General features: G+C 48.1%; 2 pseudogenes; one reads left to right on the top strand and one right to left on the bottom strand.

Moving 5' to 3' along the window:
* The first annotated feature begins 298 nt into the window (after positions 1 to 298).
* On the top strand, positions 299 to 15992 carry LOC149370539 (protein GVQW3-like; annotated as a pseudogene).
* Positions 15993 to 21966: 5974 nt separating this feature from the next.
* On the bottom strand, positions 21967 to 23357 carry LOC149370538 (uncharacterized; annotated as a pseudogene).
* Positions 23358 to 23589: the final 232 nt, after the last annotated feature.

Below are 23589 nucleotides of genomic sequence, written 5' to 3'. Positions count from 1 at the left end.
GGTCAAGATGAAAATGGTCAAAGCGTGATCCAGGCGGCAGGAAAGACTGAGGGGGAGTCTTGTTATGGCGTGTCACTTTGGCGGACTGGCAAGCAAGGCACGAGCGGGCCCATTGGCGAACGTCAGTGTTAATGTTCGGCCAGACGTACCGCTGGGTAACGAGGCGCTGCGTGGCTCGAATGCTAGGATGGCAGATGTCGTGAAGGGAATGGAAAATGACACGACGGAAGGCCTCCGGGATGAACGGTCGCGGTAGAGCCGATGATATGTCGCACCAGAGCGATCCGGGCACAAACGGATGAGGCACGACCTGCAGACCGAGGGCTCGGGGGTGGTCACGCAGGGCGTGCAGCTCAGGGTCTTCAAGCTGTGCCCGGGCCAGGGACGGCCAGTCTACAGCAGGTGGAGAAACGTCGATGGTGGAAATGCGTGAAAGTGCATCAGCTGCCTCGTTGTCGGTGCCTTTGATATGTCTAATATCGGTTGTGAACTCCGATATGTAGGCCAGCTGAAGAAGTTCACGGGTGACGTACTTCGAACAGTTCGTACGGAACACATACACCAGAGGCTTATGGTCCGTGAGAACGTAAAAAGGCTGGCCCTCCAAGAAGTGGCGATAGTGCTGGATGGTGGAGTAGATAGCAAGCAGCTCACGACCAAATACGCTGTAGTGAGTCTCAGCAGGCTGGAGCTTCCGAGAGAAGAAACCCAGTGGGTACCACTCGGAGTCAATCTTCTGCTGGAGAACAGCACCAATGTCCACGCTGAAAGCATCCACCATGATTCGAGTGGGCGCGGAAGTCTTAGGGTGGATGAGGACGACTGAATCGGCGAGGGCTTGTTTTGCAGCCGTGAAAGCGGCCTGAGCTTTGGGAGACCAGGAAATCGCGGAGGATGAGGACTTGGTGGTGCGGAGAAGGTCAGTCAAGAGGTGAAGAAGCTCGGCGCAGTGTGGGATAAAGCGGCGTGATAAATTCACTAGGCCCAGGAACTCGCGCAGCTTGCTTAGGGTAGTTGGTGCTGGGAAGTCCTTAACAGCCTGGACGTCAGAAGGCAATGGATGAATTCCCAGCGCCGATATGTGGTGGCCCAAGACCTCGAGCTCAGAAGAGCCGAAAACAGATTTCTGGGCATTGACGACCAAGACAAACTCTTGAAGGCGTTTAAAGAGTTCCCGGAGGTGACGCTCGTGGTCCTCTGGAGTACGACTCGCGACGAGGATGTCGTCGATGTAGGCGAATACCACTGGGAGACCACGCGTCACTTCAGCAATGAATCTTTTGAAAGTTTGAGCTGAGTTGCGTAGCCCAAAATGAGTGCGCACGTACTCAAACAGTCCGAAGGGTGTAGTGATGGCCGTCTTCGGATTATCGGCCGGCTCAACAGGGATTTGGTGGTACGCCTTGACAAGGTCCACTTTACTAAATATCTTGCAGCCATCGAGATGTCCAGTGAAGTCTTGGATGTGTGGAAGGGGATACCTGTCGTGGACGGTGTGAGCGTTGAGAGCCTGGTAGTCGCCGTACGGACGCCAGTTACCCGGATCTTTCTTGGGCACCAGATGGAGTGGTGAGGCCCAACTACTGGATGAAGGGTGAATAATACCCAACTGGAGCGTGTGGTCGAATTCCCGTTTTGCAATAGCCAGACGCTCACCGAAGAGGAGGCGCGGGCAAGCTGCGACAGGTGGACCACGCGTGAAAATGTGGTGGGTTATACCGTGCTTGGGTGGCTGATGGAGATTACAAGGCTTCGTGACCTCGGGAAAGTCTGGGAGGACTTGAGCGTACGGGCATGACGGAAGCAGAGTTCGGATGCCAGTGGAAGCGACAGCTGATATAACGCCAGTGATGGAAAGGCGCGTCTTGCTGTCGAGGAGACGATGGTGACGCACGCTGACGACCAGATCAAAATGCGTCAGGAAGTCGGAACCGAGGATAGGTTGATGTACATCGGCGACGATGAAGACCCATCGAAACGTGCGCCGCAGGCCAATGTCCAGAGTGAAGGATCGGAGACCATACGTTGCGATGGAGGTTGAGTTGGCCACACGAAGAATAGGTCCATGTGACTTGGAAGCACGGTCTGCCTTGGAGGCCGGCAGTACGCTGACTTCGGCACCAGTGTCGACGAAGAAGCGCAGGCCAGAAATGCGATCCATGACGACGAAAAGGCGGCCAGGTTGAAGAGCGAGGTCGCACGCCGCCGTCAGTGATCTCGCTGCGCGTTTCCCGACCAGTTGCATGGTGGAGTGCAGTGGCGAGAGTTTTGCAGGAAAGTGCGGTGATACCAGCAGAGACGCGGACTGCTAGGACTGGACGTTGCGGACCGCTCGGCGAAGACGAACGGCGGCGAGGTGTTGAGGCATGAGAGGACGTCCGAAGGGCATCGATAGAAGCGGCCAGCTGATCGATCCGGGCCTCTAACCGTGAAATGACGGAGGTCTCCGGTGGAGAACAGAGGGCGGCGACTGAAGGAGAAGTCGCGTCGTGGACTCGACCAGCGAGCAGCCAAGACGAGGCGGGTGGACTGCGGCAAGCGTTGCAGGAAGGGCTGCCGCAACAGTGCGCCGCTCGAGTTTGCATTGCTTTCGCCCAGGAGCTGCCGCATGCTGTTGAGTAGCTGGGAGGGGCGGCGGTCTCCAAGCTCTTCGTAGGTGAGCTGCTGCTGGAGGCGCGCACTCTCTGACGCCGTGGTGAGGTCCAGGAGGCCCTGCGTTAGTCGCTGGTACTGGGTATCGCCGAAGGGTGCAGTGATGATGTCCGCTACCTCTTGAGCCACCTCAGGAGGCAGGTTGGAAAGTAAATGATGAAACCGAGATGCCTCCGAGGTGACGCAGTGCAGATCGAAGATGGCTTCCACTTGGGCGAACCAGATCTGCGGACACTTGGGCCAGAATGTTGGTAGGCAGAGCTGGAGAACTGCGACGTCCCGTGGGCGCAAGGTAGCGTCAGGCGGAAGGTCCCCTGAGGGCGGTAGGTTGTTGGGGTCGGTCATGTCTTAGGCCGGAGTCACCACTGTTGAGCATTTGCGGGGTCGCAGCGGAGCACCAGAGCAAGATGACCAGCGTGGCAGGCTTCTAGTTCCGAACTGCCCGTGTCGGGCGTGCGCCCTGAGCACGCGCTGTCCATCTTTATTTTCTTCTAGCGCGCGCTGTAACGCCGATCTCAGCGCCGGCGCTTTATAGCGTCGCCGGGCGCTATAAGTATATCTTTTCTGCCCTGGACAAATGCGGTCGGCTTCATCAAGATGCAGACTGCCTGTCCCGCCATCCTCTCGAACCTCCTTCCTTTACGAGCTGTGACTCACTCTTATGCCTGTGTCTTGTCTATCTCGGCCTTCTCACACATTGCCGATGAACAGATCCTGAATCCCAACTTACGCTCAATCATCTACCGTCAGAACGCCGATCGCCGTGACTCTACCCTTGCCATGTTCATCATCAAGAGCAGCACTCTCTACCGCCCCAATATGAGCCCTCATGTGCCTGGGCTCTTGCTTGTCGTTCCCCAACACTTGCGTTCTGTCATCCTCGAACAATTACGCGATGCTCCGACGGCTGGTCTTCTCGGTGTCGCTCGCACGTACATACGTGCGCGTTCGTCGCCATATCTTCTTGCCTCGCGTCTACCTCTCCGTCTAACGCTAGGCGGCCGCTTGCGAGCGCGTTCAATGCCCAAGGAAGCCCTCTGTTCTGCCTCCCAGACACTTGCAACCGATCACCATTCTGGCCGAGACGTATTCCCGTGATCGCCTTGACTTGCTTGGGCCCTTCCCGCTGTCCACCTTGGGGAAAGAATAGATTGCCGTCAACACCGAATGTGCCATGCAGTAGGCGGTAACGCTAGTGACATGGCTACCTTTCTTTTGCACGACGACCTAATCCACCGCGGCGCCCCTCGACATCTGCTCACCACCGAGTGGTTTGCGAAATACTTCGCTTGTGATCAGTTCGACACCAGTTCACCTCGGCTTATCAGCCCCAGGCGAATGACTTTACAAAGCACCTCAACCGCACGCTGACTGGCGCGCTCTCTATGTATTTTTCTTACTATCACCGCGACTGGAACGTTAGTTTATAATGTTTGACTTTCGCTTATAACTGTTCTCGTCATGCCACCGCTGTGCAATCGGCCTTCTGGCTGCTTTTTGGACGAGACCCAATACTGCCCTAGAATACGTTACTTCCCGCCGCCGCCTCCGTCACACCTTCTGCGCGTGATGCCATCGGCCGAGCCGACGCCGCCCGCCAGATTCCTCATCACGGACTGTCTGCTTCTCAAGCGTCACAAAAACGCCGTTCCGACAGTGCCCACCATGATATGCACTATCCTTTCGGCTCTCTCGTCCTACTATGGCTTCCGTGTGGCCTGGGCGAAAAACTTCTGGATCGTTACATGGCCCCTACCTTATTTTACGCCAAATGACCGACGTGACACACGAGATTGTGCCACTCCATCCAAAGACCCTATCCGCTACAACTCCTTCCGAAATAGCGCACGCTGCCGCCCTAAGCCTTACAATTCCTACTCTTTCTCGCCTACCTCGCATTCATCGGGACGATGACTTCAGCGAGGGTGTAGTCTTACCCGCTGACAACCAAGTGGGTTTCTCTGCTCTTGAAGACGACGACGCCGAGAGTGTGTGCCTGAGCGTCCTCAAAGCCTCAGGTAGTAGAGTAAATCCCTGCGGTGCACAGTTGTTTTTAGAGACCTCCCCGTAGCAGTATTCTCACGTGCCATTGCATTCTATGAAAACTTATGGTACCACTGTGACGGAGTTCCCCGAAAGCAAAACGGCTGCGATAGTATGGTTAAAATAACCTATCTGAAACTTCTTTACGGCCCAATGAAGTGTGCAATTGGTGCGCACAATACTGACCCCGCGGCTTCACCTACTATGTTGTTTTCAGTCGATTATAACGCTTGGCTTTATTAATGACAATGAATTGCGCCAAGGGGCATTTATGTCACTTATTGCCCATTAGAGAAACCATCGCAAAATTTAATAAAAATGTGCTTGCTAGCTTTCCTTCTGCCAAATGCACCACAAGCGATTAGGCGTTCAAGTATTCGGTCAAGTAAGCATGTATTTTTTTACAAAATATAGACCGAGAATAGCAGTTGAACTGGCGGCAGTAACATAGACGGGGACTGGATATGGGCTTCATTGTAATGTGAGCCACCGAATTAGTTTTCCAGGAGCGTTTCGTACGGGGAAGGCGGCGGCCAAAGCAGACCTGGGTTTGGTTTTTCGGCAGCGGATGTTTATTTATGAAGTTCTGCTTAGCGCACTTCCGCAAAAATGCCCCAGGGTCGATTAACCGCGAGAAAATATCTAAATTCTAGGAGCCTAATGAAGACAGACTAGGGCAGAGCGTGCGGTTCGGTCAGAAATGTATATCTTGAAGTGGAAAAGAATATTAGAACTTCGGAGGGCGCAATCTACCGTGAGAAAGTGGCGCTGTGATTTAAAAGGTAGGTTTGAAATGGTTCTTCTGCTTTTTTGGCCCGAAAGTTGTGTGTTTGTTTAATAGGGCAAGGTGTTTTGATTACATCAGAAAACTTTCAGTCGATAGAAGTCGTGGGCAGCGCTTTTAAGATGGGTACCCAACAAGTTGGTTGTGCCAAAGCCTTTAGAAAAAAGAGGGGCGAAAATGTCCAGAATCAGGGTGGATTGAAGCTGGAAAAGAGATTTCGATGTTTCTCGTAAATAAAAGCAGAAATACACTATCTCTTTCGAATTTACAAATGCAAGCAAGAAACAAGTATCCTGCCCTCCAAGGACTCGGAAAAACACTTTGTACACACGGGAAAGCTGTCAAAGGGGTGAAAAATAACTCAAGTAGGTTTTGAAGCCGCTAGCATTACAGACAATATATATCAAAAGGCCACGTACTATCATCACAAAAGTAGATTCCCCTCTGCAAGTTCTGACCCGCGCAACAGTGCGGGGAGCGCCCCCTGACATATCCCCTCTGTTGCCCGGACCGGCGGAATGGTTCCATCTTAACGCTTAGAAGTGCTTTGTGTGAGGTGGCCCCCCTCCCCTTTTCCCCGCAAACAGGCACGGGTCTTAACCAAGAGAAGGCTCTATTACGTTTGTGCACGACGGTTCGAAATATTATACAAACGTCGCTAATTTGTCGTTAATTTGTCAATTAACATTCATGCGGATATCTATGGCGAGCTGCTCCGCTAATGTGAGAGAAGATGGGCGACCAGATCTTAGAAATGTGAGGCCGGCTGCCTTTCCAAGCAGCTACTTATATTGCGCGAATTCTGCGCTCAGGAAGGGGAGTTCATATGTCCTGATGCGACTGGGTGGCAACGAACAAAAGTACATTTTCCACAATATTTCTTTCGCTTTCAAAACATATCACTCGTACAAAACTACCCACGCTCTCACACAGCGTGAAAATTCCTACTGTCATAGTTTTTCATTCGCTCTTAGTGAGATGTTCCGGCAGAAGACACCACAGACGTAACAAGTAAGGATGCATAAGACACAAATTCTTCGATCAAGGATACCACAGTGTCAGCGGACGACCCTTTCAGGTGACCAACATCTGAAAAATAGTGTTTATCCAATAACCAACAGCGAAACGCTGCGAAGCTAAATCGTCCCGTAGCCACAGTTCTAATGTTCCTCACACCGCCTATCCCTCGTCACTAGCCCATTGTTTACGCTGTGATGAAAAAATTGTTCTTGTTGAAGAGATGAAAGCAAGTAGCCGAGGTGCTGTATGCCCGATACGATCTGCAGATATATTCCCGAACATTTCATTTTCAGTGAAGCATACATGTGCATCAAAAAAAGCCACGCCGGCACGTACTCGTCACTTACTGAAAGCTGCTACTTCGTTCTCGCGTCCGACGGCGCAAGTGCAAAAATAGACACACTCTACCGCTCACAAGATCACGCACTCACAAGATCTACTGCTTTGTTTACGATTCTGCTTAAAAGATGTGGAAATTGTCAATTTTTGCTTCACCCCGACCGCCGTTATTGGTTAGGAAACCCAGCTTTCGCAAATGTTCGCGTGACATCTGGTACATAGGAAGGCGAAATGAGTGAAGATGAAAGATTTAGAGAACTGGTTGTGAGGAAAGCCACAGTACTGACTTTCTCTACGTGGACTTAACAGCGTCATGAGTGAAAGGATGAAGCAGGCAGTTATAACTTAGAGAAAGCAGCATCGTAGTGGAAGATTTCAAACATTTTCGTCACCTGACATTCATTTAACGAGAACAGACTGCCCAGAGCCAACGACGTCTTACATCAGCAATATGAGTTGTTAGGCAAGGTGGTTTATAGCAGCGTTAAGGTGGGTTGCGCAAAGGGAGCAATCGCGTGAAAGAAGTCCCGTCTTCTTTCATCTGATTGTCCTTTTTGCGCAACCCATCTTTAGGCGACGTCTTACATTTCGCCAACAATGAAACCTCGTAACCACAGCTGCGATTTAATTCATCTCCCGATGGTCAGGAGGCAAATGCCACGCAAGGCAGGAGGACGAAGCAGAAGGCCATACCACTAGCCATTTATTTACCTTGGAACGCAGATGAAAAGCGGTAACGTTCCTGGCACGGTTTGCATTACCAGAACCACAAAGTGCAACTATACCACTTGGCACATCTTAGCTTTAAGTATTTTCACAGACACTGACACAAGGCTGCAAAAATTGGTGTTTAGGATTTTACAAGTGTTATCCCACGCTACGCTGTCTTCAATCATCCTTGAAGTTTGGCATAATTCTGAGTAAAATTAGCCAGGCGTTTAGAAGGCACCTGAAGAAGAGAACACGCCTGTTTTTTGCAATAAGAAGGGTTAAAAGCAAAACCGCGTTTCCACATTATTTACAATGATTTTACTATTGTGCTATGTAAAACTCTGTCACATACACTAAACTCAAAGCCAAATTTGCGACGGTTACTCTTTTAATGAACAACATCCAGTTATAATAGCTCTATTTAGTATATGATCCGCCTTAAGCATTGATAGGTGAAGCTTATAGTAACACACTGCAGAGTTTATTGTTGGTTTACTTTTTGAGCAATCTTCAGAAAATCTGTTATTACAGTGTTTGCTTCTTATTTGTGATGATTTGATGTTCAGAATGTTTCGAAATTTTAAATTCGAGAATATGTTAACACTTAAATAAAACAGGAATTACCAACCCAGGAGTGCACGTTTTCCCTTACTCTAGTGCGAAGTATCGATGAGTAACGGGAAAAAAAACTAACGTTAAAAGCCTCACTCTTATATGCCCTACTAGCAGCCTGGAAAACGCCCTTCGTGGCACGCCTACGTTTTTGAACTCAGTTTGTGATTTTTGGTTTCCAGACCCCACAAAGGAGAAAAAAAATTGCACTGCTGCCGACTGATACATTGTACGAGGTCTGTTAGAAAAGTATCCGACTTTATTTTTTTTGCGAACACCTGATGGATATGAAACAAGCGCGCTTACAGCAGCCGACCTTGAACGCTCGTGCGCATGCACGAATTTTTTCCCGCCTGCCGACAGCGTCAGTCGCTGGGAAGCAGCGTTTGAGTGAGGGAGTGCGCAGTGCTCTCGTCGGTTTTTTCTTGCAAGGAAAATGGCGGAGCGAGAGGAGCAGCGCTACTACCTCAAATTTTGCCAGAAACTTGGCAATGGCCAAGTGGAAATTATTCGAAATGTTCAGACGGCTTTCGGTGATGATGCTATGAGCAGCACAGAGATTCAGCAGTGGTGCAACTGGTTTAAAGACGGCCGCACATCCGCGGAGAGAGAGCCACGCTCCGGCCGGCCATCAACATGCCGAAATGACCCGGTAATTGCCGAAGTGAACGCTGTGGTGATGCGGGACTGTTGTGTGACTATCCGAGAAATTGCGGAAGAGGTGGACATCAGCAATTTTTCTGCACATTCCATTATCACCGAAGATTTGTCCATGGAGAGAGTTGCGGCGAAATCCGTGCCGAAGCTGCTCACGGTGGAGAAAAAGCAGCTTCGTGTTGAAGTCTCACAGGAGATGCTGGATTCCACAAACAGTTACCCTGACTTCACCGACGCCGTAATCACTAGTGACGAGTCTTGGTTGCACGGGTACGACCCGGATACCAAATCCCAGTCGTCACAGAGGACGCATTCCACGTCACCAAGACCAAAGAAGGCCCACAAGTGCGCAGCAATGTCAAAGTGATGCTGACTGCTTTTTTGACTCCCTCTGTGTGGCACACCACGAGTACGCACCCCACAGGGTCAAAGAATGACTAAACAGTACTACATGGATGTCCTCCATCGCCTACTAGGTGGTGTGCGGCGTAAGAGACCAGAATTAAGGTCAACAAGAAATTGGCGCATCCCTCGCGGCATTGCTCATGCACATTCCTCGCATTTGATTCAGACTTTTCTGGCGAAAAACCAGACTCCTGTAGTTCAACAGGCTCCTTACTCTCCTGATATGTCCCCCTACGACTTTTGGCTGTTTCCTAAAATCAAGAGGTCATTGGAAGGAGCGCGATTTCAGAAAAGAAAGGACATTATGGCTGCAACGACAGCAGAGCTAAATTCCATTCCGAAAAGGGTCTTTTCGGAATACTTCCAACAACGGCAGCACCGCTGGGAGATGCATATGGAGCCCCAAGGAGACTACTTTGAAGGTTATTAGGTTTCTAACGCTCCAGTTATGCCAGTTTTTTTTATTCGGCCAAAGGTCGGATACTTTTCTAACAGACCTCGTATAAATTCACGTAGAAAAAAATGCGGGCTTCACAAACCTGTGCATTCCCTTCTGTGGAGATCGAAACGCGATTTTGCGAAATCACGATGCAACTCCTCTTATACATCATTGTTTTCTAAGAGATCTGAAGCATTTCTTGGAAGACTATGTTCTGTTCCTTTTTGTGGAAACATTTTTCCATCACGTATAAAGTTTTGATGAAGACCAACAAAACGCAATGGGGCCTCGTTGAAATGTTAGCAGTGGGGAACACACCGGACGTCTACTTTGCGAAGTCTTTATTCCTCGACACAAATCCAAGGTACCATCTTTACCAGAAGTAACCGGGCACTGGTGTTTGTTTCTTAGCAGCGTATCGAAGCACTTATGGCAGCCCTTAAGCTATTAATCTGTGTAGAGTAAGGTGATGCCTTTGTCCTCACTTGTTGACAGCTTTCGGTCTTTAGGGGTGTTGTAGATGTTCCGTTACGCGATTGAGAAGCAAAAACCTGTTGCTCGGTTACTTTTAGCAATGCGGGTACCCTTCTACTGCCCAGAGAGTGAGCAATGGCGTAGAGCTTGAAGCAAAGAATTCGTCTACGTTGTTCAGTTTAAAGCAGGCTGTACAGAAAAGGTCACGGTGGCAAAGGTTGTTGTCAGTTTTGTTTTCGAATAATTGATTGCTACGTGCCAAAGCACAATGAGAGGGTTCTGCTATCACAATGAACCGTTCTGGCTGCACCACAGCAGAGAGAAAAGCGACGTCAAAATATGAGCAAACAAGACTTGCTGCTGCATGCCAATGCCCTTGCGAACAACTTTGCGCAAGACAGAGAATGAATATTTGTAACTAGGCCTTGGTTGAGTGATAAGAAAATCATGACTTTTGAGACAGAATATATTTCGAGGCGTAAAAAAGGAATAAGAAAATTTGCCTCTCCCGCACCACTGATCTATCGCGGGTATAAGCCCAATAGTAATATAAAAGATTTGGCCCGAGGGCAATTGAGATTTTGCCACGCGTAGGTGGAAAGAAATCAATAGGGGAGCTCCACTGTAGCGACCCACAGCCGGGGGAGCGGGCCCGGGGAGACTCCCCAAGTCTCCCCTGGAAAGTAGAGGGCTGGGATGGGCTGTGGGAATGGGGAATTGGAAATTGGTTTGGTTGTGGGAATTAGGTGGGATTGGGGACAGCAGGGATTTTGACCAGATTTGATTTGATCCTGAGTTCCTTTTCAGGGCTCCTTGGAGGGCGAGCACTCAGTCACCAATAGTGGGCCCTCGGCGTCGAGCGTACTCCCACACCACAGAGAACGTTTTGCCGGTGATCTGCGACCGTCTGAGACAGGGAAAAAACCTACAGGGGCGGGACTAGGATCCCCTCCCCCAAGCCAGGTTCCGCCGTCCCGACCGTCCCACAGTACTAAGATGATCGCACAGTACTTTCGCTGGTGAAGTTATGTCTGATGTACACCAACTAGCCCACATGGGTACCTTGTTACAGTTCATTTTAGAGCGCAGCTCTGGCGCCGTTTTCTGGGTTTCGCGGCGTCGCCGTCGCCGTTGTCCGTTGTGACCAGCAGTGGACACCTTAGTCGCGCTTTAAGCTGCGAAACCGATGGAGCGGGGGCTTGGGAAGCAAAGGAAAGGCCCATAAATGCCCTCTTCCGAACAGTGGACACCCCAATCGTGCTTTAAGTTACGTGGCGGTAGTGACACATGTACACTGCATGCGTTGGCATTGAGAACGCTGTGCCATTTTAAGGAAAGACGGTTTTAAGGAAAGACGGAATGCGTCTTCAACAAGTTAATTGTGAGCTCATTAAAGAATTCTTTGAACTCTGTCTAGTCTCTTAACGTCGGCCAGAAGCTGGATTATAGAGAGATCTCATATTTGTCACGCCTCGAGTGAAAAGAGATCGTTGTACTATTAAAAATATAAAGCTTAGAAACACACGAAGCTATTTCCAAACCACGGATTGCAATAAATATTCTCACAAAAGGCCTTAGCACTCAACATTTTTCCATCGAGGGTGTCAAGATTTAACAATCGATCAGCAGTGCATGTACGCAGTTCTGCGAATATTGCGTTGTGGCGAAACAAACACGAAAACATCAGGTCGTGCACTTAGCAGTTAAAAATGAATTGACCTTTTATTTTCGATCCTTCCAGAAACGACAACCGGCGTGCAAACCCTTTTAGGATGGCTTATATTCGCAATGCAAGCACAGGTTGGGCTCCGGCGTTCCGGCAAGCAGCGAGGCCGCGGAGCGAAGCGAAATTGGCAGCCACAATACCAGCCCTCTCCCCTTGGCTTCAGGTGACGTCAGCAGTCCCACGAAAAGCGCAGGGTGGAGCGCTAATGTGAGACGCGCGCACTGCCTCTTACGGCGTGATATCACCAAGTAGGATTAATTTTTTCGCTCGTCGCCAGCGGTCAAAAATCGCAGATTGAATTCCTTTTTTTCCTTCAGTGGACTGTTTGGAGCGAGAGCTTCAATCCTGCACATGCAACAGGCTCACTAAAATAAAAATCAGAAAGTTTAATAAATATATTTAGTTAATTAATGAACATATAACGCATTATTTTGGCGCAGCAGTGACTACAGCCACAAGGTGAGGGCTGTATAAAGAGGAGCCCCAACGGTACTCCCGTTTCGGTGGGCTCGACGGCACCATTCTAGGCGCAATGTTCAAGCATGTGTTCTTCTTTATCCAGGTTCGTGACACATGGTCCTTTTTAAATGCGTAAGAACAAGCTGCGTAGTATTAGTGGCGCTGCCGAGACCTGGGTGTTTCTTCCGCTGCTGCTGTGAATCATTTCCTGTTATGCGTTTGACGTTACAATTGCATATCGATGCAGAAGAAAATTCAGAGCCCAAGTTCGACGAAGTTCTGGGGGTAGTTATTGCAATTCAGGCCTATAAAACTATTCTTCAGCCTGGATTACAAGATGTGGAAGCTACACTGACAGGTATAGAAGTAACACTCGCATAACTAAAACCATAGTCCTTCAATATAGGACTGTGCTGAAACGTTACCAGGAGAAGGTAGAAAAGTGTGAAGCAGCAATTACTGCCGTAGAGAAAGAAGAGGCACACATAACGAAACAAAGTGGCAGTGCCTTAGCTCAGCTATGCCAGGATGTACCGTCTTTGTCAAAAGTAACAAGGCTGCATGGTTTGGTTTAGGCTTGTTTACTGGAGCCCTTCTGACTTTCCTAAAGAACAAAAGTTATTGGAAGGCAAGAAGGTCCCCAGTTCTTACCTTCAACGACCATTTCAATTTCAGGAAAGCTGCAAGGGCTCCACTGTACAAGCTAGAAGCAAACCATGCAGCCTGGTTACTTTTGACAAAGACTGTACGTAGCGTGAGGTATTGGTACATCGTTGATAAGATTGTTTTTGTTAGCGTGGTTTCGCGACGTGTTAAACTATGAAATGCAGGTACGTGAAACTATGACTAAATTAAAGACGAGACAATGTGCAGTGTCAATTGGGAAGCGTTTATTTATATACTATGGTTTCTCTTGTTCTCCTCGTTGGTGAAGCCATAGGCCGTCGACGTCGCTGAAGCCATAGGCCGTCGGCGTTCGTTGTGTTCACCGGCATTTTCGTTGGCAACGTTTTACACTCCGATCATTTTAAGGAAAGGAAATGCGCATAATGGCTCCCTGTGGGTCAGTGGACGCCTGAATCATGCTTATAGGTACGTGGGGTGATGAGAGAGAGAGAGAGAGAGATGTGGTCTCCAGGCATTGACAACGTTGTTCGCGACCGCGGCGCTGAAGCCATAGACCGTCGGAGTTAATTGCGTTCACTGCCGTTGGCGTTCTTCCTCCATGGAACACGGCGCAGTAGCTATGTATCCCTCCACATTTATACACGCGGCGCAATCTCCTCGCGCATCCGCAGTAGCCCGCAGCGGCGAGCGCGTGGCGAAGCACGCCAGCTGTGTGTAGTGGCGCCACTTTCTCTTCGCGCATGCGCAGTATGGTCGAACAAGAGAGCACGCGAAACGGTGAGACTGTGGACAATATAAATTAAATAAATAAATATTGCCTCTCATCTGTTGCCATTGTATGAAGTAAAATAACTGCAGGACTAGAATGAATAAAAACGAGTTATCTTTATTTCGCAAATTTTTGGTCCTCCTAGAAATCATTGATAGGGGATTAAGCTACAGCTAAACCGAGTAGATATGCGAAAGTTGGTGTTCATTCTTCAAGTGCAGGGGGCATTTAAGCTCCGCCTTCAGTGTGGGACGTGATATCTTTAGTGCGTCAGTGCCCATATATGCAGAATTCGTGTTTTTCTACTTAACATTAACAGAGGACGGCGAGTCCTCGCATCACTACCAATGCAGTGTAGCAACGATTTAGAGGTGCGCCACTGTACTGGAAAGTGGCTGTTTCTATCACAGCTACCAGAAGGGATAGCGTGGCCCATTTGCTCTTCCCGGGCAACCCTGGCGCAGCTTGCGCGAGGGTCCGCCGAACTTACGCGAGTTTACCCGAGTAGGTCGGGTAACTAAAGTAATCCGAGCAAGTCGGGTAAGCTCCAGTGGTAACTCGGGTTGCTAGGAGATGGCACAAAATCGTACATACCCACGATGAGAAGATTCATGGCCGAGTTTGGTGAGCCTATAAGTGCTTTTGCACTAAAAAACTTCCGAGGCTTCTTTGTCGCGTTACCAATAATTAATTAATGTTAGTAGCCTCAGTAAACAAAAAACAATGCTACTGTTGTAGGAGGATCTTCAATCAGGCTGCCGAAGATATCACTGCTTGCAGCGGCATGAGAGCGCGCTTTTTGTTTTGTCCCGGGTGTCCTAGGGGTCCACACAGGCACTCAGCCAGAAAAGCCTTCGATAAATATATTCACTTCCTTATTTGATCGCTGGAATCTAGTTCGCAGGAGATCCTCCGAGCCTCGTCTCGGATGTTTGTTCGCGAATACCCTTCGGTTGTTCTGACAGGTATTGAGGAAGCAAAGGAACTGTCGTGGTTTTTTTTTTTGACAACTCACGGGCTTCCCCTCCAGGAAAAATACTAATTGCACGCGGACAATTTCCGACCATCCATGGTTTCGTAGTGCTCGATTCATTCGTCCATATACTGTGTGTTGTCGCCTTGGAACGCGACAGCCGCATGGGAATCAACGGATACTTAAAACCACGGCAGGATAGGGGAACGCTTTGGTGTGCTGATACTGGGTTATGGTAGGTCGTGATATGTACAGATTCTGCTCGAGCTTTTTGCAAGGGTAGTGCAAGACGCAGAATTCTGTGTCGTCTCCTTGAAGTCGGCGTCTGGCGCTTATTAATTGAATTCAATCCATTTATCTCTTTTTTTCAGAGGAGGAGGAGAAATAACAAAAATCTGTGAAAGTGGCTTGACGCGGGTCCGGCCTCCGTACAAATTAGCATTCCTCTAGATATATATATGGCTCAAGTGTTTCATAGCTAAAAAAACAGAACACGCAAGTATTACCAATATTTGAGGCAGTTATTCAGTATACAGTAAGTATCGAAAATTAATGTGAGTGGACATGAATGCGAGGTGTGTTAGAAAAGTATCCGACCTTCATTTTTTTTGCGAACACCTGATGGATATGAAACAAACGCGCTTGCATAAGCCGACCTTGAACATTAGTGCGCATGCGCGAATTTTTCCCGCCTGCCGATAGCGTCAGTCGCTCGGACGCAGCGTTTGCGTGAGGTAGTGCGCAGTGCTCTTGTCGGCTTTTTATTACAAGGAAAACGGCGGAGCGACTGGAGCAGCGCTACTGCATCAAATTTTGCGAGAAACTGGACCACAGCCAAGTGGAAACCGTTCGGATTATTCAGACGGCTTTCAGTGACGAACCTATGAGCAGTACACAGATTAAACAGGGGTACAACCGGTTTAAACACGGCCGCACATCGGTGGAGAGCGAGCCAAGCTCCGGTCGGCCATCAACATGCCGAAATGACCAGGTCATTGCCGAAGTGAACGCTGTGGTGATGCGGGACCGTCGTGTGACTATCCGAGAAATTGCGGAAGAGGTGGATATCAGTAGTTTTTCTGCACATTCCATTATCACCGAAGATTTGGCCATGAAGAGAGTTGCGGCGAAATTCGTGCGAAGCTGCTCACGGTAGAGCAAAAGCAGCTTCGCGTTGATGTCTCAAAGGACATGCTGGACTCCACAAACAGTGACCCCGACTTCATCAACACCATAACTACTGGTGACGAGTCATGGCTGTACGGGTACGACCCGGAAACCAAATCCCAGTCGTCACAGTGAAAGCATTCCACGTCACCAAGACCAAAGAAGGCCTGTCAAGTGCGCAGCGACGTCAAAGTGATGGTGACTGCTTTCTTTGACTACAGCTGTGAGGTACACCATGAGTACGCACCACAGGGTCAAATAATGACCAAAGAGTACTACAGCGATGTTCTCCGTCTCCTACGTGATGCTGTGCGGCGCAAGAAACCGAAGTTGAGGTCAACACGAAATTGGGGCATCCATCACGACAATGCTCCTGTACACTCCTTGCACTTGATTCGGACTTTTTTTTTGGCAAAAAAACAGACTCGTATAGTTCAACAGGCTCCTTACTCTCCTGATATGGCCCAATGCCACTTCTGGCTGTTTCCCAAAATCAAGAAACCATTGAAAGAACCGCGGTTTCAGACAAGAGATGACATTATGGCTGCAACGACAGCTGAGCTGAACTCCATTCCGAAAGAGGCCTTTTCGGACTGCTCCCAACAATGGCGGCAACGCTGGGAGAAGTGTGTGGAGTCGTAAGGAGACTATTTTTAGGGCGTCTAGGTTTCCTATGCTCCAGTTATGCCAGTTTTTTTTCTTCGACCCAAGGTCGGATACTTTTCTTACAGACGTCGTAAGCAGTTGTCATCGAAGACTAATTGTGCGTGAACGAATAAAACATACAGGGTCTGTTCTGAAAGTAGTAGGACTGGTTTTTTCCTGGGCAAACGGGCGGACCAGAGGAGGTCTGCGCGTGGAGGATCGTTTAAGGGGGATATTGGAAATGCTGGAGAAAATCGGCAGGGAGCTCTCGGCCTTTGAAGAGAGGAGGTCGCTTGCACTGTGAACCCCTGTCGAAACGTCTCGTCACGCAGAATCGTGGAGCGTTTACTGGATCAGCGATACGCGATCAAATTTTGAGTAAATCTTAGTAAAACGGGCAAAGAGACTAACAACATGATTAAGGAGGCCTGCGTTAACGCTTCCATGGGAAGATCAGGTATTTTTTGAGTGGCACAAGCTTTTCCGAGAAGGTAAGGAAAGAGTGGAGGAAGACGACCGCTCCAGACGCCCTTCGACCAGAAAGACCAACGAAAATGTGTAGCGAGTGAAACATTTACTTAACAGTGATCGTAGAATGAGTATCAGAATAATTGCTGATGACTTGAGCATTCCTCAAACCCAAGTTTTTGAGATCGTGACAGAAAACTTATTCATGAGGAAAGCGTGCGCGAAGTTGGTGCCGGGAGTGTTGTCAGAGCAGGAAAAGGCCAACCGGTAGGATCTCCTTGACCATGTGAATGACGACCCCGATGCTTTGCCCAGCGCAATGCGGCAACGCTGCCTCAGCCCCCCTACAGCCTCGACTTGGCCCCGGCAGACTTTTTTCTATTCCCGAGAATAAAATCGACGCTCGAGGTGAAACATCACGGATCGGTAGAGGTGGTTCAACAGGCCGTGACGAGGGAGCTAAACAGCATTCCGGTCCAGGCGTTCCTGGAAGCGTACGAAAACTGTAAAACTCATTGGCAGCAGCGTGTAGGTGCGGAAGGGTGCTACTTTGAAAAATTGTAGTCGTTGATACTATTCTCTTGAATAAATTTTGTTTAAAAAAATCAGTCCTACTACTTTCAGAACAGACCATGTACTGCACACTTCACATAGGTAAAGACGACAAAAATAACTGAATCTTGGAATTCCGATTACAAAAAGTATCAAACGACTTTTGCTCCAACCGATTTAACCATGAGGGGAGCATATATGATCATGATTCCTTGCAGTAGTTTCCTCGTGGCGTAGGCACAATCCACTTTTCACCATGAAGGTTGTGTTGTGTTGTGTTGGGTTTAATGGCGCATAAGCAGCTAAGGCTATCATGCGCCAAGCTCAAGGTATAGGATATTTCTTTTATGCAGCTTTGGGCTGTTTTGTTAAAAAATGGTGTACAGGGTATAAAGTTTCTTGTACCGAGTAATAAGAGAGAGAAGAAATTTTAGATCTACAAGCAAAAGCTTTTAAGGAGGCCGGATAACCTCATCAGCGGTCCTTGGCTGGGCAAGGAAATTGAGGTTCCCAGCCAATCAAATAAAGACCTCAGACTTCTTCTCGAGGATGAGAACAAGGCTGAAGTGTATTGTATAAAAAGGGAAACAGTCGATTAAAATTTACAGTTTCTCAAGAAGACCTGCTTCTTTTAAAAAGCTAAAAACACAAGACGGGCTAACAATGGCAGTTTCACCTAAGAGCAACGCAGGGTGTAAAGGAATGCATTCTTTATAAAACTTAATAAAGTGTTCTTCCTTAGTTTTCCGAGGTATGAACATGAGAGTAAAATACGATTTATTGTGAGCTCGCCTCCACATCTTTCACAGAGTGGTTTGTCTTTTTTCGTTAGTAAAAAATTATGTGTAATGTGTGTGTGACCAATGCGGAGACGACATAAAATTATTTCCATAAAGCGTTCCTGGTGCCTGCAGGTTTTCCATTCACCCAAGACGGGCTTTACCAAGTGCAGCTTGTTGTTAACCTCGTTGTCCCATGAAGCTTGCCATTTCCCTCTAAGTTTATTTTGAACCAACCTTATGCAGTCCCTATGCGGTCTGTTTACTTGTTTTATTTCACGATTGCGGGCAAGTGCGGCACATGCATCAGCTCTCTCGTTTCCGCTGATTCCGACGTGACTAGGAATCCAGCAGAGCTTTATTGTACGTTCTTGTGTGTGAGCTTTTATCGTATTGTGTATTATGTTTCTTATTATGGGTTTGACTGCATTCTTGGGGTTTATTGCTGTAATTACGCTGAGGGAGTCAGTGTAGATAACACTGTTCTTTATGTTTTTCTTGATTATGTGATCTACTGCTACAGCAATGGCGAAGCATTCTGCTGCTAAAATTGAAGCGCACTGGAGCAGCCTGACTACTTTCTCCCATTTACCTTGTACTATCGAACTCCCTACATATAGTGCTGTTTTAGAACCGTCCGTGTAGAAATCGGCATAATTCCTGTATTTTTCTTGTACTGCACAAAACTCTTGCGGTATGTATTCCTGTGGGGTATGCCTCTTGTGAATGTGTGTTAGTGTGAAATCGCATACATCAGGAAACGTGTACCAAGGTGGCAACGGCTCAGGTCTCCATGCAGGATCGGGAAGTGCGTCTAGTATGTTTATTTCTTGACATTTTTCCTCGAAGCGGAGCAGGAGTGGTCTGACAACTTGAGGTTTATTGGTAGAGAGTATTCTGGATGGGCATTTGGTAACTATGGGGTAACACAGATGCTTTGGCAATGACCTTATTTTAAGTACATAAGCACAGGTAAGCATTGTTCTCCTTATGTTGAGGGGTGGCTCATTTACTTCTACATGAAGACTATTTACAGGGGATGTTCTGTACGCCCCAGTTGCGAGGCACAAACCAAGGTTCTGTACTGGATCTAGCTTTTTAAGGTACGATGGCCTCGCAGACCCGCATACTATACATCCATAGTCTAAGGACGAGCGCACTACTGACCGATAGATGGGCAATAGGCACATCCTATCAGAACCCCAGCGTTTTCTTGACAGCACTTTAAGTATATTCAGGGATTGGGTTGCTTTCTTGTTTAGAGTGTTTATGTGCGGTAGGAACGTGAGCTTTTTGTCGAAAGTTAGGCCTAAAAATTTGTGTTCTTGTTTTACTGAAAGTACGGCGCCATTGAAGCGGAGGGTGGGATCAATCTGCAGTCCTCTTTGGAGTGAGAAAAGAACGGCAACTGTTTTTTGCGGGGAAAACCTAAAACCATTTCTGTCAGCCCAGATTGCTAATTTGTTTATGGTAAGCTGTATTTGTCTTTCACAAGTTGATAAACTGGATGATGTGCACGAAATCTGGAGGTCAGCGACGTGGACTGAGTACATAATGGACTGTGGAATTATTTTGGATAAAGAATTCATCTTTACTATGAACAATGTAGTACTTAAAATGCATCCCTGAGGCACACCATTCTCCTGGATGAAATTCTTCGAGAAGGTAGAACCGAGACGAACTTGGAATGAACGGTTCGACACAAAGTCGCTTAAACATTTTAGCATTCTCCCGCGGATGCCAAGCTCTGCCAAGTCACGAAGAATCCCGAACCTCCATGTTGTGTCATATGCCTTCTCCATATCGAAGAAGACAGCAAGGCAGTGTTGTCTGTGTATAAACGCCTCTCGGACCGTGTTTTCAAGGCGGACGATATGATCAACTGTGGAGCAAGCTTTTCTAAAACCGCACTGGTGGACATCAAGAAGCTCACGACATTCTAAAATAAACATTAACCCAATATTGAGAACACTTTCAAAAGGTTTGCCTAGAGAGCTTGTAAGAGTTATAGGCCTGTAGCTGCCAGGGGAGGTTGGTGGTTTTCCTGATTTTAGGAATGGAACAACAATTGCTTTTTTCCAAGCTGCTGGTATTTTTCCTTCCACCCATATTTTGTTAAAAAGTTGTAGCAGAACTTCTACAGAGGGTCCAGATAGATGAGGCAGCATTCCATAATGAATTTCATCGGGACCTGGTGCAGTTTGTTTACCTATAGACAGTACTCTCTGAATTTCCTAAAGTGTAATCATATTATTGTAGGGTTCCTTTGTGCTGCCTGCCGTAGGGAGCCTTTGTTTTTTGATTGCGTTTTTGTATGCTAAGAATGACTGTGTGTAATGTGACGAACTAGAAACTGTTGAAAAATGTTGACCCATAATGTCCGCTTGTTCTTCAATGCTCGTCTGTGCAGAGGGGTCTGTTAGAAGAGGAACTGTGAATGGGGAGTAGGTGCCATTTATTTTTCTAACCTGCTCCCACATTTTTTTAGATGTCATTGTGCTGTTTATGGAGGACACGTAACTTTGCCAAGAAGTTTTTTCAGCGTTACGACGTATGTATCGGGCTTTAGCTTTTGCCTTTTTGAAACTGACGAGATTCTCGTGACTTGGATACCTTCGAAAAACGCCCCAGGCTTTATTTTGATGTTTTTTCGCTATCCTACATTCTTGTGTCCACCAAGCCTTGTGGTTCTGGCGCACGATTCCTGTGGACTGGGGAATAGCTAGGCGTGCAGCATCGATGATACACTTCGTGAGAATTTCATTCAGTTCGTCTACGCTAAGTGTCTCTATGAAAATGTTTTGTAAACTGGCTTTTTCGCTGAATAATGCCCAGTCAGCTAAATGGAGCTTCCATCGTCGTGGTTTAGATGGGAGGATGGCAGGTGAGGATGATAGGCTAATAAAAACTGGTAGGTGATCACTCCCATACGGGTTGTCTAAAACATCCCATTTAAAATCGTTAAAAACAGATGGTGAACTAAAAGACAAGTCTAAACAGCTCATTGTTCCAGACGTTGGGGAATAGTACGTGGCCTTTTCTGTATTTTAAGAGACATATATTATTTGTGAGAATAAAATCTTCGATCATCTGACCCCTAGCGTCACAGCGTTCGCTGCCCCAAAAAGGGGAGTGAGCGTTAAAATCCCCGACTACAAGATATGTCTCTGGCAGTTCATTGATGAGTTCCTGTAGGTCACGGACTGTTAATGTTATATGTGGAGGAAGATATACAGAACAGATATTTATAGTTTTGTAGCTGACAATGCTGACCGCAACTGCCTCCAGTTTTGTTTGGAGTCTGATCTCTTGAGCAGGGACGCCGCGTTGAACGACAATTGCGACGCCTACTGAGAGTCTATTTGCCAGCTCGCGATCTCGTCTAAATGTTTTATAATGTTTCAGGATATTCATGTGTTGTGGACCAAGATTTGTTTCCTGTAGACATAACGCTGCCGGCAACATTGACGCTAAAATATCTGTTATATCATGGTAGAGAGAGGGTGCGGTAGTTGGTCCTTGGCGATCACAAAATGAACAAGGGAGGGGAAAACCTCAGGTTGCTAGAGCCAACGTTTCGACAAGGGGACTTGTCTTCGTCTGTAATTCTTCAACAGTCCTCTACAGTTCCATTGAACTAGAAAAGCCATGTTTATGTTTGGGGTTTACTTATTTTCTGGACCCGTTATACGGGCCCTGTCTTTTTTTCGCTCAAGAGAGCTGTTCCGCCGCATTAAAGCAGGCGGGCTGGCGGTTAGATCCATCACCTCGTCAGAGGCGCTGGACGACCGCGGTGAAGCCGCGGGTGTGTGGGTTTCAGGCCTCCCCGGACGGGGGGAAGCCTTGCGGGATGTCGAACCATGGACCGGCGCTCCCTGCTTTGAAGATGGCAGGGCAGCCTTCGCTGTCCCTGCCTGGGGCGTGGATGGCCCTGCCCTAGGCTCGGTGAAAGTGGCCTCGACAGTTGCCGGAGTGCTACGTGGTGCACCGCCCCTGCGCACCACATCAGCGAAGTTGGATTTTGCTGTGAAAGAGAAAGTGTTCGTGAGTGCGAATCGCTTTCTTGCTTATCGAAATGATATATTTTCCTTTGTCTTTATGGTGATTATTTCCTTTTCCTTCTTCCAGGACGGACACGCCCTGGAGTACGCAGCGTGGTCTCCTTCACAATTAGCGCAGCGTAGAGCTGCGTCGCATTCCTCAGAATGGTGGTCCTTTGACGCGCATTTCGCGCAAGTTTTGCGGCCGCGGCAACTCTGTGATCCGTGGCCAAACCGTTGACAATTAAAGCACCTTCGGGGGTTAGGGATGTAGTGTCTTACATTTACTTTGAGGTATCCAACGTCGATGATTTCGGGCAATGTGCATGTGTTAAAAGTCAGGACTAGGTGTTTGGTATCTATTTCTTTGTTGTCCTTGCGGATTTTGATGCGGTACACATCTATGACACTTTGATCAGAGAGTCCTTCCTGCATTTCTTTCTCTGTGAGATGTAGAAAATCATTTTCTGAGATGACGCCACGGTCAGTGTTGAGTATTCGGTGTGCAGTGATGGAGACAGGTGTGTCCCCAATAGACACTATGTTACAGAGTTTGGTGGTTTGGACATTGTCTCGGAGTTCGAGTAATGAATCGCCACTGGTCATTTCTGATACTTTGTAGCCGGGGCCCAAAGCTTCTGTTAAGCATTTCGATACCATGAATGGAGAAAGAATTCTGGCCTGTTTATCTTGAACTTCACTGTGGATGACATGGAATTTGGCAAATGTTGCTTTCTTTTTCGAAAACAAAGTTCTCTGCTTCGTTCCGCACTCTTTTTAGAGAGCGATCAGGTTTTGAAAGGGGGGGAGCCATAAAAAATTGAGGTTTTTCGGTCATGGTGCCAGCCACCCACCATGGAGCCCAACAAGGGGACGGGACAGGAACTTGCAAGCAAGTCCTGCCCACGCCAGCTGTACACCTTAACTATAACCAAATATGACTCAACTCAGGGTAGTTGGTCACACAAGGTTAACCCTAGCCGCCTATGAAAAGTAAAGAAAAACGAAGAAAAGAGGAGGAGACAGGAGAGTGGTAAGAAAGACATAGGAAAGTGAAAGATGGAGAGGAGAACAGGAAAAGGCGACTGCCGATTTCCCCCGGTCGGGTCAGGCCGGAGGTGCCGTCTACAGGAAGCTGGGGCCAAAGTGGTGTGTTGCCTCCGCCGAGGGGCCTTAAGGGTCCAAACGTTCGGCATTGGCTCAAACACCAGGGTCCCCTTTTCCCCGGACACGGCGATGCCACGCACG

This window comes from Amblyomma mixtum, chromosome 1, assembly GCF_055824585.1.
Source record: "Amblyomma mixtum isolate Tamu chromosome 1, ASM5582458v1, whole genome shotgun sequence".
NCBI classification, from domain to species: domain Eukaryota; kingdom Metazoa; phylum Arthropoda; class Arachnida; order Ixodida; family Ixodidae; genus Amblyomma; species Amblyomma mixtum.
Note: the sequence above shows the minus strand (reverse complement) of the source record. Positions and strands in the feature narration are given on the sequence as shown.